Raw genomic sequence first — 10658 nt, 5'->3', positions numbered from 1 at the left:
GACAGGAGAAAGATAGTGTGTGTGTAGCTTTTTCCTGTCTCATTGAGCCTTCTGTACTTTAGTTACATGCTATCTTAGCAATGAGTTGTATTGAAGTAATAATTCAATAACTCCAAAAACGTTGCCATTTTTTGAATCTCCAATATTGCTAGAAGTGCCCCTAAATGCAAGGCATCTCTCGCCCAGAAACAGAATAACGGACAATACTCCGTGAAACAGGCATATCCAATATTTTACTTTAAAACCAATTTCAGAATTCAATTGATCATTGGTTGAGTCGGCTTTCTAGTTCTCTCCATTTAAGCCAGTTTTCCGTTCTTCATCATTACACAAAACAGATTTCCGAAATTCAGGGACATCAGAGCTGCAACATAATAATTTACAAGGAAAACCACTCTGTAACTTGTTTGTTACTCTCCACACTAGCCAATCTCGGAACACATTTTCCCCATTATTATAGTTAGAAAATAAAACTGATCTGATTAACTCCCTTTTCCCATCATTTGGAAGGTTGTCAAGAATTTCAGGGGGACATTTATGAACAATATTTTCAACAATATTGCATTTAAGTAACTACTCTTTATTTTTCAAGGTCGGAAGACACTTACCTATCTGCTATTTTTAGCAATGGCTCAAATAACACAATATTATTTTCACATTGTGAGGGAGTCAATTCCATTGCACTGCCTACTTCTTCGGAAACAATTCTGTCAGGAACAACAAACGACTTTTTTTCAGCACAAGCTGGAGTTTTCAGCTGTGACTGCGAATTCACTTTAAAACCAACATCAAACAAGCTTCTACTTCCTCTTTTACCAACCTCTTATTTCTTACCTCGTTCCTTGCACTTCTGAGGCCCCGATTTATGCTTGTTACATAGTAGAACCTCGCAACCAAAACTACCAAAATTCACAATTGCATAAGATCTTTCTCGTAACAACTAGTATTCGTAACAGTCGATCAATGTTGAAATAATAAGTCAAAAGTTAGATTCCCACACCTGCAATAAGGCCCATCACCGCATTCTTTACTTCAGTAGTTCAGACAAGAGGGTGAGTCTAGAGTCTAATTGACATTGGGGCCAACTGGTGATGTGTATGGGCCCAAGCTAACTTCTTGTGCTCGTACTTGGCGTTTCCATTTCTGCTATTTTGCAAGAACTTCGGTGTGAACTGAATGTTATAAGTGCTGCTCGTTTAGGTTTTTGGTGTATAGACAAGTGTTTTAGAAACACAGAAGACCAAAAATGAAAAAGTCAAGGTGTTTTATTTGCAGAGGGAAAATGTTTTCTCGGCCAATTTTTACCATTCTCAGTCGGGCCCTTTATGCTAACGGGCCATTGGGAATTTGCCCCTTTTGCCATTATCTCTCGGCGACCCTGTGTATAACGATGTCAGATTACTTGTAAGCTTCTATTGTCACTGGCAGGGAGTGTCTGTTGAAGGTTTAGTGGTCTCCTGGCCGTTTTCATGGCAGTTACTGTGAGGTTATGTTTCCGTACATATAATTTATTTGATTACAATCTATTACATAACTATTAAAATAAATAATCAAATTATTAAATTATAAGAAACAATCAGCATATTTATTGATTTTCATTACTAATGAAAAATTTTCTCCATTATTTTACTTAATTAAATAAGTAATTTTATACATGTGTATTACACTGAGGATTTAATTTTTTTATATAATTGATTTTATAGGATACTTTACCTATCGTTTTATAATACCTCTCCAGTCCTTTTATTATTATATTTCTATCAATTATTTATTCTGTTAAATATTTAATTATTTTTTTTTTATTTTATTGATTTTATAGGATAATTTACCAATCATATTTATAATACTACTCATTTTATTATTTTATTTATATGAATTATTTGCAAGCAAAATTAAATTAAATTTTTAGGTACGCCAAGTAAGCATAACTTCTAACGCGCGTACATGTAAGAACATGCAACCAATTTTTTTTTTCTGAATGGAACTGATTGATTTATGTAAGATTACAGATATTTATAAATTGTTTGCATTTAGATGAAAACCACCGCATCACTACTAAATGGTGTTTGCAGTAATACTGGGTTCAAATTCATACTTGGGAATTCATGCTTTGTGTTGTTCCAGTTATTTGTTAACCGTTCCCTGAATAGCTTTCCATTATAACTGCGCATATAATAAACATAATAAAACAAATTAAAACCCATTTATTTAATATTAGATTATTCCTTCCATGGTTTAAAAACATACGCTTGAACTAAACATTAATAAAATATAAAATTACGGGCTAAGATTTGTAAAAAAAATACTCAGTATTATCTCAAAAAACGTAATGCATATATGCAAAAATAACCATAGCCATGTGTTGTTCGAAGTTACAATATCTATTTCTTAGCAATTGGATTCCAAAGTAATCTTTTGTGAAAGTACAGAAAATATTTTTTCTGTGTGCTAGTCCGGTCTAAAACTTTGTTGTTCATGTTCACAACATGTCTTACGTGACTGCATATATTCTGCGAAAGAAGCTCGTTACAAAGTTGATTCTGTCTATGTGAATGGCGTCATTGTTGGCGAGGCCTAAAATTGAAGTTTTTAACCAACTTGAACGAATTTGGTTATTGTATCACAGGTTATTTGACATGCCCAGAATGGATAGAAATAATCCAATGAAATTTTTTTAGAAAAACAACTGGTCGAATTATTTGCGACCCGGTGGGAAGGTTAAATATACTGCAGCTAATGAACACATCACATCGACTTGATTGCTCACACGTTTATGGGTTAGAAAAATCCACCACATATTTTCCCAGAATTTGACAAATAATTACCTACGAGGAAACATATACTATTTAACATAATGGTTGCTATTCACTGCAAAATAACTAGGTAGAGATAAAAAATTTTTTTCACAACCATGTAAGCAAGAAATAAACTCTTAATCCTTTTGCATAGGGCTGCACGGCCTAAGTAACGATTTCAAACTGTTAGAGACGCCTGTAGTTCGTGGCAAAATCTGACTGTTTGCTTGATTGTAACATAATGTGTTATTGTTTTCCAAAATTAGCTTTATCATTGCCTAAGGTTCTGTAAAAGGTACTTACTCCTCCGCAATAGATGGGTCCCATTAGAATGCACTTCATTTACTGACAAACGTCCACTAACATTCGCCAAAAAGAGTAAGAAAAGTGAGCTACGGAGTTTTTAAAAGAATAAGAGCTAATAATGGAAAACGTTTTCGCGAAATGAAAGTGAATTCCATCCAAAATTACATAAATCTGGTATCAATAGAGACTTGCCAAATTAATGTTATTTCTCACTGGCAGGGAGTGTCTGTGAAAGGTTCAGTGGTCTCCTGGTTGTTTTCATGGGAGTAATTGTGAGGTTATGTTTCCGTATGTATAATTTATTTGACTAAAAATTATTGCATCAATAAATTATTATTTATTAATGCAATGTAATGAATTAAGTCAGCATCTTCTGCTCATTGGCTGCATGCATTCTGTCCGGATTGGTGCGGGGAGTCGTGCAGGAATGCCGCGCTGGGCGGAGCGCTGGCCAGCGGACTGCTGGATGCGGGGTCGAGCTGCCGCCGTGACCTCGGCCTCTGACGGCGGGACAAAAGCTTGGGACCGGGACCTCCTTTGTCCCAGCAGCCGCGGGCTCAGGCCGGGGGGAGAGCAGCGCTCGCTAGGGGAGGGCGCCCACACCGTCAACATCCTCATCTACAAGCATCTGCAAGCATCTGCAAGCTCCCACCCCTGTGTTCTGCTTCATTTCTGATACGTTAAATCACCGGAAAAATATCAAAATTCTATGTTTTGACGCATCAGTAGGGGCAGGCAATGTTCGCGAAAAAAATCTGTACCCTCAATAGACTGCAAAAAGGTGTACCCGCACCAGCGGTTTATTACTTGTGATTGACGGCCATCTGCTTGAGAAGTCGTTGCCCTATTTGACCGAACCACTCAGGACGTGGTTCTTCCGTACTGAATGACTGTGATTGGTTATAAATCGATCGAAATAAATCAGAAAAAAATGTCACCAAATCATGAAACACAGATGCTTCTACAGTGTTTTAACTTTCAACTTATCTCGGAATATTTTCGCGAAATACGCATGCCCTACGTATTTGTTATACAGCTGATCTAGCCTAACCAAAATTTCTTCTTAGTTATTATTTGCCATATTACTAAGAAATAACTACTCCAAGGTATTTCAATAGGAAATTTAATTGTTTAAAACGTACATAATAAAATCTGTCTTCAAAGATAATATAAGATCAGAGCTAAATAAATGACTAAATAAAATGTTTACTATTCTGTATTCTATCATAATTGTTAGAACCTTGCAAACTTCTCGTTAATTTTGGGGAGTAACTCCAAAATAAATATAATCACGGGTCTTTGATATAAAATATAAAATAACAATATATATTATACCCAAGGATATGCAATACGTAGAATATAGAATGTAGCAATAGCCAATTAACGAAAATCATTGGTTTGTTTATGTACACGTGTGTGCAGCCTAGTACCTAGTACTAATACCATAAAATAACGCGAAATTTGCAGGTCTTCTATCATAGTAAATAATTGCTGTAAAGTTGTGTGTGTATATATACATATACAACATTATTAAAAGCTAGAATTGGGCATAGTTGTAAAGTCGCGCATGTTTATTGAAACGGTGTATGTTAACACTTAACACTAAATAAGTTCAGCTTGACATTCAAAATGAATCGGAAACAGATAGAGCTACAATTATAGCGCATATTAATTTTACGCCAGGCTAGACTCAACTCTCATATACATTATGAAGCCTTTTTAGAGTACTCATTGGTCGATAAGAAGGTCATAAACTATGGCGGCTTACTTTTGATTGGGTAACCTTTTCTCCTCCTTGTTTAGATATGGCTGAGGGTCGTCAAGGGGGTGTAGAGAGCACTGTAGACCAATCATTAACGTTAAGCGGATGTATATATATTCAAGTATAGTTTTCTCTTCGCGGCTTACTTTTGATTGGGTAACCTTTTCTCCTCCTTGTTTAGAAATGGCTGAGGGTCGTCAAGGGGGTGTAGAGAGCACTGTAGACCAATCATTAACGTTCAGCACATGTATATATGCTTCAAGTCTACGTTTCCGCCCAATGATCTCGCGCAATAATAGTGCCTCCAGAAACAGCTGAATGTCCGTGTTCCGTAAAAATGACTTCCATAAACACTGCAGTCACAGTACACCCAAACAAACTAGGAACTGCATTATGCAAATGTGTTCATGAATATTCTATTGCATGGATGCAACTATAGGAAGTCAATAAAGTACTTAAATATTTTTTTATCATTAGTTAAAAAAAGAACTACGCTCAAACACGAAATAAAAAAGAATCGTTGAAAGATTTTTTGAACATGATTAATTAGTGGCTTACCTACTGCTTGAATCTACGCATAACTGTTTCGCTATCTCTTTTTATTTTCTTGCATTGTCAACATTTGATGTTTTCCTTTTGTTTAATTACAGTCCGTGTGAGGCTGAACTTAATGTAGAGTAGTAAAAACTTCATGGTTAAATTGTATAGGTAATGTTTAACTCTAGTTTTTTAACTTTTAACTGCCTCAAATTAGTTTTTCGGCATATTACTTTTTTATTTTAATTTCTATATTTGCCACGGTATATGGTTTACTTTAATTACCTATGCAATAGTAGTTAGACCTATGCGTGAAAATTACATTATTTACATATTTTTTCAAACTGGTATTTAGATTCGAGTTGACTTTTCTGTGAAGTGAACATTTGTGGGGTGTGATTGTTCTTCTCCGCCCGTCCTGAAAGGTTATTGTTTTCCATGTCACTAGGTTTTACTTAGGACCATCTTCACGCACTCTCAGTAGACTGAATGAAATAAAAGACTCAATAAGTGAGCTGATTACCGGTCGTGACTCTAAATATGTTCAAAAGACCTTTTTATGGATATTTTATAACTTTTTAAATTTTCCCTATTTTCGTGACGCTTGACTTTCCTAAACGGCATCCCGATAGGCCTATATAAGACATACTCACGTGAAAAGCAGCTTTTTGTTACTTCAAAATTATTTTGTTGGTACTATAATGCGGGTAAGAAACTCATGTGCTAATGAAAACTTCCATAATTCTACCCTCAAATGAACGCCCGCCATGTTTGTATGTACTTGTGAGTCGCATAATCTTACGCACCATGGTTTATTACAATTCCGTTTGTGATCCAGCACAAGTATTTCTGTGGGAAATTTCTCATTGTATTTTATGGTAAAAATAAAATCTCTAGTGGAAAAAAAAACGTTGTTCACTTATATATATAGGTGGGATAGATTTTTAGTTTCATTCCACAACAGGCAAAAATTCAAACCAATTTTTAGCTTTGTCATGGTTCTACAGTTGGTTCAAATTTTACATGATGAACTCCGAGCTGATGAGAAATTATCAACGAAAGAATTATCGAATAAAGTATAAAATTAGTCTAGACATCTTGCAAGTGAGTAGCAAATAAGCAAGGAATAATTTACCCAATGATTGTAGAGGTCTGTGGATTCTGTCCTAGAGGCCATTCAACGCGCGAATTTTTCCAGTGTCTATTGAGTTAAGTGAAATGAAATATTAATTATGGTGATTGTCGTAGAGTATAACAATCCGAAGAGAGAGCAAAATGTTTGGCGAAAACTCTTAAATACATAAAAACCAAAAACATAGATAAACTGTTGAAGAATTCTTAATTTGCCTGGCAAAACTGCAGTTTCAGGTACTACGAACGACTGTATTATTTGTTCGGGAAGAAAAGGTAACAAACAGAATTGTTCATTGTTTTCGCAGCAGTGCTGTGGTAGTGTTCTAAGCCTACTCCAGTAAGCCTCGTCTACAATAGTCCGAACCTGTGGACGGACCATAGCCTTGTCACAACTAGGATGAAGTCACATTGTCGCCAGCGAAACAGCCGTGTCTAAAATTGTGATACCAGAAACAGCAAGTTTCAGACTTACTCATCAGACAGCGGCGAATCACCTTATGAGGATCATATTTCTTTTGTTGGACTAGTTTTGGACTTGTTTACGTAACATATGAAATTATTTGTATTTAGTTTTGGTGTGGAATTAAAATTTATATTTTTAAAAGAAGCACAAAAAATAACAGCAAACAATAAACTGCATTCCACGGATTTTACTTTAATCGTAGTTTTAAAAATGATTGTTATCTGCTCGCTGCATTCAGACAGCAGCCAAATATTTTTTTATGACTCGCTGCTAAAACTTTTACTTAATATTTGATATTTACTAAAAGTTTTTAGTTCTGGTGATTTAAATGCTATTTATTTTACTTATTTTTACTACTCTCCTTATTCATCTTCTTCCATTGTCTTAAGGACGATATTTGGAACAAGACTTTGGAAGAATACACGTACAGTAAACGCTTGTAAAATTGAAGCTAAAGAAATCGGACAATTGCCAGGCAACGACCGCAAAATTGCTCTTTACAATATGGCGGTCACAACATTCACATAATGGTTTCTTATAGACAAAAACAAAATCGGGACTTTTAAATATGACGCATAAATTGTATTCCTTTCTCAATTCGTTTTTGAACCCCTCCCCCTTCGATCAATAATCGGGCTTTGTGCTTGGGACAAATTTAAATTTGTGGACTCCCTCGGATATGGTATTTACAGACCCACTACCTCTGCTGTCATGACGAGGGTCACGTGGACAAATCAGTGCACTCCATCCTTCGGACAGAGGGTCGGATGTAGCAGTTTTAGATATCGGCATAGTAAGTATACTATACTTACACATAAACGGTAAAATCCACATGTTTAAAACATATGTCCCTTATGGGGTCCCGGGTTGAATAAGGTGGCGCCAAACCGATTTCATTTGCTAACGAGCATTTTTATTTGATCAAATATTAAGAAAACTATACAGTATTATACAATATTAATTCGTTTTGTCCGAATACGTGTAGCTCTTACCATTGAATCAGCGCTATTGCCGTATTAGCTCTTCAATGTAGGGTTTATTACATGATGTTTTTGTTTTTAATTATACTGTCATTACTATTCGTAAGAACTATTTTTGTAAATTTAACTCAATGCCTCTTTTGCATTCGTTGTTACATCACAAATACTTTCAAAATATCTTTATTAAGTGTGATGTATAGAGACCCAGAAATTTTGCGGATTCATTGGGTGTCAGTCTGAAATTCACAGTCATGTCTATTCTATACCCACATTTGCTTGGCTATTGGCTGATTTATTACTGCGAAACTTCTCATTCTTTGGAGTGGGTCGTCGTGATTCAATGTATCCACTACTAACTGGCGGTTAGTTGTTTACATTCGTAAAGAGAGGTGTCGAAAGCATCGCGATCCAATTATTAATGCAATGTTACTGAATACACACTTGCAGTCTAACTTGTAACCAAAATAATCGGCGAAATTTCCGGGTCTCTATATATATCCCTATAATTGAGCAACGATTGGTTGGATGAATTCTGTGCTACTGCTATCGGAAAATAAAAATGGTGCAAGAACCAACTACAGATTGCGCATTGACTCTTAAAGGAATTCATATTTTTCACCTGGTCGAATTGTGTACAAAGAGTTTTGGAGCACCGAGTATAGGGGCAATGCAGCTGCACAATAGTTCCCCTACTCTCTTCCCATATCAGTCAAAGTGGAGGCATTCACCCATGCTGCCCCTATAACCCCCCCCTTTTTTTTTTTCCACCATTCACCCCGGGAGTGGGTGTTCCAGAATAAAATACCGAAAATACATATTTTTATATCGTTAATTTTTAAGTAAAATTTTTCTCATGGATTATGTATATATATATTATTTTGAGACGTATAAATTACGTTAATTCTATGCTAAACCACATATAAACAGCCAGAATCTGAACGGACTCTTACAATTAATTCGGTCAGATTCTTGTCAATAATGCTAAATAAATTTTGAGAATAATTTTTTTTTTTTACAGAATTATTAGTTACCAACACTGTAGTACAAAGTTAGCCCTTTATGCTTTGTTCGTCATGAAAAAAAATTAAGTTTGAAATCACTGATACTTTGTAGAGGTTTTTTTTTTTTTTTTAGGTAAGTTATTAGAGAAAATATTAGATTTAACGTTGGATTGTTTTGCCATTGAATTGAGACTTAAATAAAATCTGCTCATGTTTTTTGATACGGATGTTTTTTAGATGTAGCCATTTTTACTTGGAAATGAAATTATTAATAGCCAGTCCAAAAATTAATTTTTATTAATTTATTTCCTTGAAATTTGCACAGAAGAAAGTAAAAATATGGTTTTGGTGTTACAAATGCAAGAGTAAATTACACAAGTCGGACACATCGTATTTATACACACTTCAAACCCTTGATTCACGTAATTGCTTTTTTTCTTCAAATAGCAAATACGCTTTTCGTGGAAAGTATACATTGCGCTCGAGAAGACGTTGAAGCAGCAGAATGCCAGTTGCTGGTCGTCAAGCACGAATGTGACAACGGGCGTGTGGTTCACACGGCTGGTCGGAGCTGCGTTGAAAAAAAAAAAGCGACGACAACCCCATGAAGTCTGGCGAGGGGCATGAATAACCCACCAGACGGCTATGGAAGCCTGACAGACCTGCTTCCTACCTTCGTCTGGCGAAGCTGCACGGGCGAATGTTTGCGCTTCGGTTCCAGCCACGTATTTATTTATTTATTTAACGTCTTAGTAGGGAGCGAAGTTAATACACCTTCCCTTACACTTTACTAAGATTGTCGATGAACCATTTCGTTAGTTATTAAAAATAATCTGTAAAACATAGTCACGGTTAACCATAAAAACGGGAATATGCCGAGAAAAGACTTGAGTTCCAGGTAAATATTCAAAAACCAGATTAACAAATTACGAAAATCAAACATACAATTATTTACATAGTAATCTATATTAATAATAGTCATATACTTGTAACTTACCTTTATTCACACACAGATTTCATGCGGTAGGCAAGCCGAGAAGTGATCATGCAAGTAGATGGACGAGCGACCCTTCAAAATCACAGTGCTGGGCTCCGAACCACACAACAGGGGTCGAATCGGGCTCGTACACTATTGTGGGCTGTGCTGTGTGTGGTTACTATGCCCATTACCCGTGTTTAAGTACGTGGATAAGCCTAGTGACGCCTCAGTTATCACGGTCACGTTGAAACTACCAACCAAATGCACCTCAAACGTTTATTTACACTATCTGTAACATTTCTCCAACATAGCGTAACCTAAACTGAACATACTAAAAAAAAAAAAAAAAAAAAAAAAAAAAAAAAAAAAAAAATTATAAGGGACTTTCTTCAACATGTTCTGTAGTAAGTTTTTAGAGAAACACCTAAGTAATTTAAATAAAACAATAAATCCTATGTAAACGATACACAAAAATCGTTCAATATAAATAAAGTATGTCATCATTGCAGCAAACTATGTGTTATTTTAATTTTAAGTCATCATAAATATATTTACATTGCTTGGATATCGGTTTATCGGCTAGAAAACCACTCTATTTTAAATCCTTCATAAATATTTGAGACATTCAAAACAAAGTGTATATTTCACTTTTTAAAGATAATGTAGGTGCTAAAAAATGGTTTAAAACTGGCAACTCATAC

Source organism: Bacillus rossius, chromosome 2, assembly GCF_032445375.1.
Source record: "Bacillus rossius redtenbacheri isolate Brsri chromosome 2, Brsri_v3, whole genome shotgun sequence".
NCBI classification, from domain to species: Eukaryota; Metazoa; Arthropoda; class Insecta; order Phasmatodea; family Bacillidae; genus Bacillus; species Bacillus rossius.
This window is presented reverse-complemented; position numbering follows the sequence as displayed.